The sequence below is a fragment of the Dipodomys merriami genome, unplaced genomic scaffold, assembly GCF_024711535.1.
Source record: "Dipodomys merriami isolate MVZ:Mamm:240054 unplaced genomic scaffold, mDipMer1.0.p SCAF_164, whole genome shotgun sequence".
NCBI lineage: Eukaryota > Metazoa > Chordata > Mammalia > Rodentia > Heteromyidae > Dipodomys > Dipodomys merriami.
In genome coordinates this window covers 101043-110934 of record NW_027202982.1, presented here as the reverse complement: position 1 = coordinate 110934, position 9892 = coordinate 101043, and positions in this window count along the sequence as shown.

Sequence of the window (9892 nt, the reverse complement as noted above, 5' to 3'; positions counted from 1 at the left end):
ATCCAGTGAGTACATTGTAGCTTACTTCCTCAGAGCCAAAACAGATAAGTGCAATGGCACCAGGAGGGCAGGAAGAGGGATGTGGGAGAACTATGGGAGCTACCTCAGGCTTCGTCCCTCCTCCCCCACAGAGGATATTTATCTGAATCAGATGGGACTTTTCTGTAGTATTGTCATAGACAGATGTTCATTTATTTTTCCACAAACAGTTACAGTGCACGCCAGTCTCTGGGGGGTCATAGACAATAAAAGGTTCCAGTGTGGTTCCACAGCACATGAAGAAACCTTGGTTTGAGCTGGATGACAGTGCTTCACTACTTTTATTGTAGCTACTTAGGAAGCTGAGATTGGAGGCTTGAGGCTTTTGGCCTTGGCAGAAAAGCCTGTAAGACTCTTGTCTCCAATTAACTATCAAAAACAAAATGCCGGATGTGGATGTGTGTCTCAAGCCGTAGACTACTACTCTTGAGTAAAAATGCTCAGAGACAGCACCTACTCACCAAGTTAGAGACCCAGGAGTGACACAAAGAATGGAAAGAGAGAAAGAGGAGGGAAGGACAGAGGGAGGAAAAGAGAAAAGGAAGGAAGAAGGGAGAACATGCAAGTCTTGGCTTGGAGTCCCTGGATCAAGGTAGCCAACCATTCACAATCTCTGTGGGGACAGTTTCAGAGCCTAAAGCCAGTATGTAGGACCAAGCCACTGACACCTTAGCAACTTCATGACATCCAGGAACTGTGTGATCACCGACTGCAGAGGGAATCAGCCTTGGGCTCAGGGTGGGTCACCAGGTTTGAACCATACCTGGCCCCAATGAGTTTATTTTCTGGTCAGATAAGAAGAAAGTGTCCAAGGGCTAGGGAGGTATTGGTGTGAGGGAGTGTCAAGGGGGGAGGCAAGGTTTGAGCAGGAAGATGAAGAGGGAGGATGATCCCAGGTCAGGTGTGTCAGGACATTGGAGTCATTATCTTACCTGACAACCTAGACTACCAGTGATAGAGCCTTTGATCCAGCCACACTGCTATTAAAAGTCCTGACTGTCATTCACTGCAGGATGCCTGTGCAGTACATCCTTGGGAACTGGGACTTCCCAGGGATGAATCTGAAGATGACACCCCGGTGTTCATTGCTCCACCTGAGGCAGAGGTAAGCATGCCACTCTCACAGGACAGCCTGGGAATGAGGGCAGGAGTTGGGACCCATGTCACCCCGAGACTTCATCGAGAGGGTGCTAGGGCCCCATGAATGCCATTCTCAGAGGCAGAAGTGGGTCTCTTTGCTGGCTCAGCCTTTAGTTTAGATGGAAGATCTGGGATTCAGATAGGGCCAGCTGAAGGTGGGACAGGGCTGGGTAGAGGCTGGTGGGACAACCAGAGGCACTGGGATCTGAGCAGTGTTGTTTCTTTGATAATATTCACAAAAGAGGAACATTCCTGGGATAGATCAGCCCTTTTCACCTTCCTAAGAGGGACCTAGAGACCCCCAGTCTCCATCCCTTGACCAAGAAACCCTTTTATTCCCATATCATGTGGTTGGATAACTAGACCTCACCTCACTGCCCAGTGTTGAGGCAGGACAGTGAGAGACCCTGCTTCTTTGATAAAAGTCAGGGGATCCTCAGTATGAGATTGTACTTGAATGTCCTAACTTGATGCATGGTCAGTCCCATCTAAGACTGCCATGATGTAGGAAACAGAATCTAGAGAATCAGAGCTGGATGGGGTCTTTCTGGGAGGCTTGAGTATTATGTGTTAGCTTTAAGCTCCTGTGTGCCGAACTGCTTCCCTTTCTTGGGTGGGTCTTTGCTAGAAAAAGCTTGAAACTAGGGTGTGGGCCTTGTCTTTGATGCTCAAAGCTAGCACTCTACCATTTGAACCACAGCTCCACTTCCGCTTTTTGGGGTGTTTAAGTGGAGATAAAGAGTTCTCATGGACTAAGGGTGGCATCCAACTACAGTCCTCAGATCTCAGTCTCCTGAGGGGATAGGATGACTAGCATGGAAAAGTATCTTTGACCGTGTGCCAGTAACAATTGGCTGTCATCCTAGATACTCAGGAGCTGAGATCTGATGATTATGGTTCAAAGCCAGCCTGGGCAGGAAAGACACTGAGACTCTTATCTCCAACAAACCACCAGAAAACCGGAAGGGGTGCTGTGTCTCTTGCCTTGAGCTGAAGAGCTCAGGGACAGCACTCAGGCCCAGAATTCAAGCCCCACAACGACACAAAAAAAGAAAGTAAAACATGTTTGCCTGCAAAGATTTGGAGGTGTGCGTGTGTGGGTGCTGTGATTGAAAGACCTGGTCCTGGCCCCACTGTACAGACATTTCTAAGAATTCCCCAAGTTTGCCCCAGTTTGAAACCATAGTAGGATGGGTGGTGCCTTACCAAGAACTCAAGAGGATGAGGCCTGTGGCAGGCAGGCAGTGGGCGGATGGGTGCAGGGGTGGGATTGTTGTGTCTGTATTTTCTCCACTGAAGGATGGATTTGGATGCTGGTTGTCAAAATCTGAATTCAAGGGTTGCAAGAAGTTTGTGGCCTGATGAATTGGGTTTCCTCTGGGTATATGAAGGTGGCTGAAGCCAGGTGTCACCGGTGCTCACAACTGTCACCTAGCTATTCATAAAACTGTAAAGACAAAGGTTCAAAGCCAGCTAGGGAAGGAAAGTCTGTAATACTGATAACCACTGAACCATCAGAAAACTGGAAGTGGTGCTGTTGCTCAAGTGTTAGAGTGCTCATCTTCAGCTGAAGAGCTGAGGGACAGCATCCTGACCCCGAGTTCAAACCCCATGATCAACAATAAACAAAGTGGTGGCCTGAGTTTTCCACATAGTAGTGTGTACGGTAGGAAATTCCATGCTGGGTTATGAGACATTACAGATATGAGAGAGGATCAATGTTGTGTCTATCGTTAGTCTGAGTATGATAGTGCTGTCTTCTCACAGGACGGATGTGATCCTAATGGAGGGAGTTCATGGTTCTCTTCTCAGGAACTGCTGAGACCTTGGAATGTCCGTGTGTGTGTGTGTGTGTGTGTGTGTGTGTGTGTGTGTGTGTGTGCCTGCGCGCGTGCGTGTGCGCATGCGCCTGTAATTTTCCCTCATCTTTCTCTATCCCCTTCCTAGGTACCTGTCTGCCTCTTTCTGACCTCAGATGGTGTCCCACCTCCACACCCACCTTGTCAGTCCTAGGGTTTGAATTCATGGCCTGGACGCTATCCCTAAGTTTTATGCTCAAAGCTAGCATTCTACTACTAGAACCACAGCTCTAGTTTTAGGGTGCTTAATTAGAGAAGAGTCTCATATAGACTTTCCTGTCTGCACTGGATTACAGTTATGATCCTGAGTAGCTAAGATTACAGGGGTGAGCCACCAGCAGCTGCCCTCTACCTCCCACCTATAACCTCAGCCCTCCGCTGAGTCCCAGACAAGTATGTTGTACCAAGCTCACATTTCTTTTGCCAGTGTTGGGGCTTGAACTCATGGTCTGGACATGTTCCTGAGCTGCATTTGCTCAAGGCTACATTCTATCAGTTAAGCCACAGTGCCACTTATGGCTTTTTCTGTTTATGTGGTACTGAGAAATCAAACCCAGGGCTAGGTTTGTTAGGTAAGCACGCTATCACTAAGCCTCATTGGAAGCCCAAGGCTCATTTCTAACAGGTGCTATGAGTGTGGGACTTATTTGCATACATTTTTCCTCACAGAAATCACTGGCGATGACCTCCATCATAAAGGGGTGTTGGATCGTTTTCTGCATCTATGAGATAATCATGTGGTTCTTATCCTTGCTCCTGTTGATGTGATGAATTATATTAATTGATTTACGTATATTGAACCAGTTTGGAATCCCTGAAATGAATCCTGTTTGATCATGGTGTATGATTTTTTGGATAAATTGTTGAAGTCGATAGGCCAGACTTTTGTTGAGAAGTTTTGAATCAATGTTCATCAAATAAATGGGTCTATAGTTCGCTTTCTTTGATGAGTCCCTGCCTGGTTTTGGGATGAGGGTTATGATGGCTTCATAGAATGTGTTTGGTAGTGAGCTTGCTCTTTCAATTTCATTGAAGAGTTAGAGGAGTATTGGTGTGAGCTCTGTTTTGAAAGCCTTGTAGAAATCCGCTGTAAAACCATGTGGTCCTGGATTTTTCTTAGATGAAAGGTCTCATATTGCTGTTTCTATTTCAATGTTTGATATGGGCCTGTTAAGCTGGTTTAACTCATCTTGGTTTAGTTTTGGCATGGCAATATTTGCTAAGAAAAGGTCCATTTCTGCCAAGTTGTCAAACTTATTAGCATAAAGTTTTCAGAAGTATTCCCTTATAATATTCTGAATCTTGGTGGTTTCTCTGGTGATGTTTCCATTCTCTCTGAGTTTATTTATTTGGGTGTGTTCTCTTCTTTTTTTGATAAGATTTGCGAAGGGTCTGTCAATTTTGTAAATTTTTTCGAAGAACCAACTCTTTGTTTTGTTGATTCTTTCTACAGTTTTTTTGGATTCTAATTCATTTAGTCCTGATTTAATTTTAAATATTTCTTTCCGGCTACTGGATTGGGGTTTATCATGCTGCTCTATTTCAAGGAGGTTCAGATGTCTTATTAAATTGTTGGTTTCAGATCTGTCCAATTTCTTGATGTACGAATTCAGAGCTATAAACTTATCCCTGAGAACTGCCTTTGCTGTGTCCCAGAGAAGCTGATAATTTGTGTGCTCATTTTTGTTGAATAGCATGAACATTTGAATTTCCTTTCTAATCTCTTCCATGACCCACTCATGATTCAGCAGTGTGTTGTTTAGCCTCCATGTGTTACCAGACTTTTTTGGTGACTTTTGGTGTTGAGTTCTAATTTTATTCCCTTGTGGTCAGAGAGAATGCAAGGTATAACTTCAATGTTTCTGAATTTGGACAAGTTTGCTTTGTGGCCTAAAATGTGGTCTATTTTTGAAAATGTTCCATGTGCTGCTGAGAAAAACATGTACTCTGATGCTGCTGGGTGAGAAATTTGGTAGATGTCTGTTAAATCTAGTTGATCTATACAGTTGTTTAGATCTGAGGTTTCTCTGTTGTGCTTTTGCCGAGTTGATCCATCTAGTGGGGAGAGTGGTGTGTTAAAATCCCACAATTAATGCCTTTGGATGAACGTGGGATTTGAGGGAAAGTAGTGTTTCTTGGATAAATTTTGGTGCTCTGTTGTTTGGCGAATAGATATTTAGAATTGTAATATCCTCCTGAAGGAGAGATCCCTTAATTAGTATGTAGCGACCTTCTTTATCTCTTCTCACGAATTTTAATTTGACGTCTGTTTTATCTGATATCAGGATTGCCACTCCTGCCTGTTTATGGGGGCCGTTTGCTTGGTACATTTTGTTCCAGCCTTTAACATTGAATATGTGTTTATCTTAATGGGCAAGATGTGACTCTTGAAGGCCGCAGATAGAAGGATCTTGCTTTTTAATCGAACCAGACAATCTATGTATCTTTTTTTTTAATTTAATTTTATTTTATTTGAGAACATACTGGACAGAGGGGTTACAATTATATTGGCAGGATAATGCATATATTTCTTACCAAGCATTGCAGCCTCCTCCTTTATTTACCCTTCACCTCCCTTCCCAGCCTCCCCCCTCCCCCCCACCCAATCATACCCCCCTCCCCCTCCACACAGACATTGTAAAGCTTGCTTTGACATGACATTTTGTAATTCTCCTTGTTACAACAGGTCCACCTGAATCCTTAAACGAATTGTTTGTCCCCATCTCCTCCACATGTTATACTGACATCAAATAAAGTGAAAGCGGGGGTTACACTGTGGGGGAGGGACATACAAAGCAACAAAGAAATAATCTTATAAATGCGTTAGAAACACATGCATGAAAGAAACGAAAACATTAAAATACATATTTAAGGGTTCGTTTTCCTAACATCACATTATCTGATCTTTTCCGCTTGACTCATACCTATACTAGATATTGCAAATAAGGAATTGGAGAATTACGTCCGTTAATGTTGAGAGATAGGTCTGAGAGATATTTGGGAGTTCCTGCCATGTTATCCACCTTCATGGGGGCTGTGAAAACTGGGTTCTTCCTATGGTTCTTAGATTCTCAGTTTGGGAGCAGTTTCTTGGACTTTATTGTGGTCTTGTTGGTTTTCTATGTGTAGGACATCTTAATGTATATTTTGTTGGGCTGGTTTGGTGGGGATATATTGTTTCAATTTTTCTTTCCTATGGAAGGTTGTTATTTGACCTTCAGTTATGAGGGAGATTTTAGCTGGGTACAGTATTCTTGGTTGATATTTGTTTGTTTTTAGGGCATGCCATACATCATTCCAGACTTTTCTTGCTTTGATTGTCTCTGCTGAGAAATCTGAGGTGATTCTAATTGTTTTCCCTTTATAGGTGATTAATCTTTAATCCTTGACAATTTTAAGGATCTTTTCCTTGGTCTGAATTGATCCTGTGTGGATTATAATGTGAGGGTGGGATGTTCTATTCTTGTCTGGTCTATTTGGAGTTCTAAATGCTTCTTGTATCTGAATAAGCCTATCTTTTTGCATCTTTGGGAAGTTCCCTGCTAAGATCCTGTTAAACAAACTGCCTAGACTGTTAACTTCTGTATCTAATTGCTCCTCTACACCTATTATCCTTAGATTAGGACTTCTGATGGTAATGGTACCCCCAAGTGTTGGATAGATCTATCATATTTCTTGGACTTGTATTGGAAGGTTGTATATTCTTTATCAATAATATCTAAGCTGTCTTCAATCCCTGAGATTCAATCTTCTGCATGGTCTAACCTGCTGTGAAGACTTTATACTCTGTTTTTTATTTCTTTTCTTTCTAATTGGTCAACTTTGTTGGCTTCAAATTCTTTGTTGAAGCTTTGTTTTAGATCTTCTATGAACTTCTTTAGTTCCTTAATTTGGTGTTCAGTGTTTATTATCAAATAACTTAGTTGATTGGTTATGGTTTCCTTGGTCTCTACTTCCTTCTGTTTGGTTCCATTCAGCATTCCATTTGTGGTCTCCCTGAGTTCTTTCAGCTCTTTGGTAATTGATTCCATGAATTCCTTTAGTGATCTTTGTGTATTCTAATCCTGGTCTCTTAATTTCTGTATTACTCTTTGCTTAGCTTCCACACGTTCATGCCATTACTGTAGTTCCCTTTGAGTGTTCTCAAGCAGCTCACACAAATCCTGTATCAGTTTTTGAGTAGCTTCCGCACGTTCATGATATTCCTGTATAAACATTTGGATTTCCTCCTCTCTTTATCTATGATGCTCATACAGATTCCTTTGTAGTTTTTCAATCTTTTCCTGCATTGTCCTTTTGTTTGCCTCCATTGATCTTTTGTTTGCATCATCTCTCTCCCTATCATGCTCATACAGAGTTCTTTGTATGTTTTCAATCTTTTCATGTATCCTGTTTGCCAGCAGTGTTTGTAGAGCAATTTGGGAACTCTCCTCTGGATTATACATTATCTGTTCTGTCCCCTGATTATCATGAGTGGAATTTGAGATACCTGGACTTGCCATTTTTCTTGTGTTGTTCCGGCTTACTCTGCCCATTTGGGATGAAAATAACACCCGTTTTGTGTTAGAAAACTATCTTAAGGCAAGCATCAACAAAAGTCTGTATTTGCACAGTCAATAGTCTGCAGACACAATCTGGTTCAACAGATACATCTATTCAACATCAAACAACTATATATTAATGGGCTATGAACCGCAAAGGAGAATTTGGTAAACCAGAAATTATTTGGTTTAGGGAAAGGTGTGGGTAAAAAATAGGAATAGAGTGATGTGGGAAGGCACAGGGAGAGTTAACTAAGTCCTAATCTCAAAGCAGGAAATAGGTTGGATAGGATGAAAGTAGAGAGAGAGAAAAAAAGAAGAAAGAGAAAGGAAAAAAAAAAGGGAGCCGAAATAATAGAAAAGTAATAATTAAACATATTATGCAGAAGTGAAAAATATTCAGTGAAGAACGTTGATATAATGACAGAAGTGCAGGGATATAAAGGAGATGTGAAAAATTTAAAAATAAAAATACTTAAAATATTATATAGGTATAAAGATGTAGTACTGCTATTAAGGAATTTAAGTCTAAGAAGTTTTGAATTGAGTAATAAATTTGTGGATTAAGGGTGTACACAGTGGGGGATAAAGTCTAATAATCAACTACGGGCTTATCTGAGGATGTGCAGAACAGCAATTAAGTCACATAAAGAAGAACAAAAGAGAAGAAAAGGTGAAAAGGATAAGAAAGAAAGAAAAAAAGATCAGTAGTTCAGTAGACCTAAACAAAAAAAAAAATTAAGAAGAAAAAAAAACAAGAAAGAAAAACGCACACACACATGTACCCCTAAAATAAAAATTATAAGAGGAAAAAAAAGTTACTAGAAAACCATTTTTTTCAAAAAAGGTAAAAACTAAAATTTTAAAAAAGTTTTGGAAGAAAATTTTTTATAAAAGGTACAAAAAAAAGAAGAATGTTCTCTGATTTTTTTTGGAGGGGCGGGAAAAATCCTGCGTATCCCTTGTGTCTGTAACCAGCCTCTTGTTGGAATTTCTGGTCTGCTTTTGGTGTTTGATTTTCCTGTGGCTTGGATGGTTTCTTAAGTCAGTTTGTATAAACAGGCAGAAAAATGCTCTACTTTACCCAGGATTTTGTGATTCTCCTCCCAGGTTAGTTAGATGGAAGGGAGATCTGCTTTGAGTATCACAAAAGAGGGAGACAGCTTTTTCCTCAAGTTTGGAGATGCTGTGATGAGGCTAGTTTCTGGGTATAGTTGAGGCCTTTCAGCAAACAGTAGCTTTTCCTTGGGGCTAGTTTGGGAGAAACTCAAAGAGCCCAGCCAGGAGCCACTCTCAGGGTTTATGTTTACTTAATTTAAATTGATTGTCAAGGGTGATAAAGGGAGGGGCAGCCTCTGGCTCTGATTACCAAGTGAAGAAAGCCACTCGTGGGGCTGGCGCCCGAGCTGGGTGACTTTTCCCTGGGTGGAGCTGAGTCTGGAAAGTCAGATAGGTTCTTGTGACCTGCTAAATGACTTTTGGTTTCTTCCAAGGCTTGAGTTGGAGCTAGCTGCTCAGCCAGGCCTTTGTCAGTAGCAAAGATGGAGAACTCCTGTAGTAGGGAGGGGGAGGGGTGTCCTTCCCTCGTCTGCTCCCTGAGAAGGAGCAAGTACTTCAGGCTTCTACTCATGCCGAGTCTTGGTTCCTAAATTGTCAGTGGTCTGTGAACTGCTGGATGAAGATATCCGCTCCTTGTCGGTTCTTGCTGGTGTTGAGTGGCATCCCCTTGCCTGCCATGTCTGGCTCCATCACGGACTCTCTGTTTTGCAGTTATGGTGGCTATGGCAGCTGCCACCACCACTGCCACCACAGCGGTGGCTTCTGGCAAGGGCTCAGATCTGTGTCCATCCTCGATTTTCCTTCTTGGCCTAACTCTCTGTCCTGTGATGGCAAACTTGGTGTGATTCTCTTGCTTAGGACTGTTCACTGGAACTCTAAAACTGCTTTCTATGCGAGAGCTTGTTTAGCCTCCAGCTTCTCCTCCTCCATCTTCCCCTATCTTTCTCCTATTTGTTAGGAAATGGAAAGACTTGGAAAAAATTATATTAAGTGAATAAGCCAGGCCCCAAATAAACATAGGTCCCATGGTTTGCCTTATTTGCAATATCTATGATATGTATGAGTCAAGCAGAAAAGTTCAGATAAGGTGATGTTAGGAAGTGCCAGAGGCAACTATTTATTATTGAATGATATCTACTGCTTTCCTACCAACTCTTCGGTATTTATTATACTTCCATTGAAGGAATATTATTCTTTTCATGCTTAATAAACTATTAATTAAGATCAATCAGCATCCTAGGATTATTGCATCCA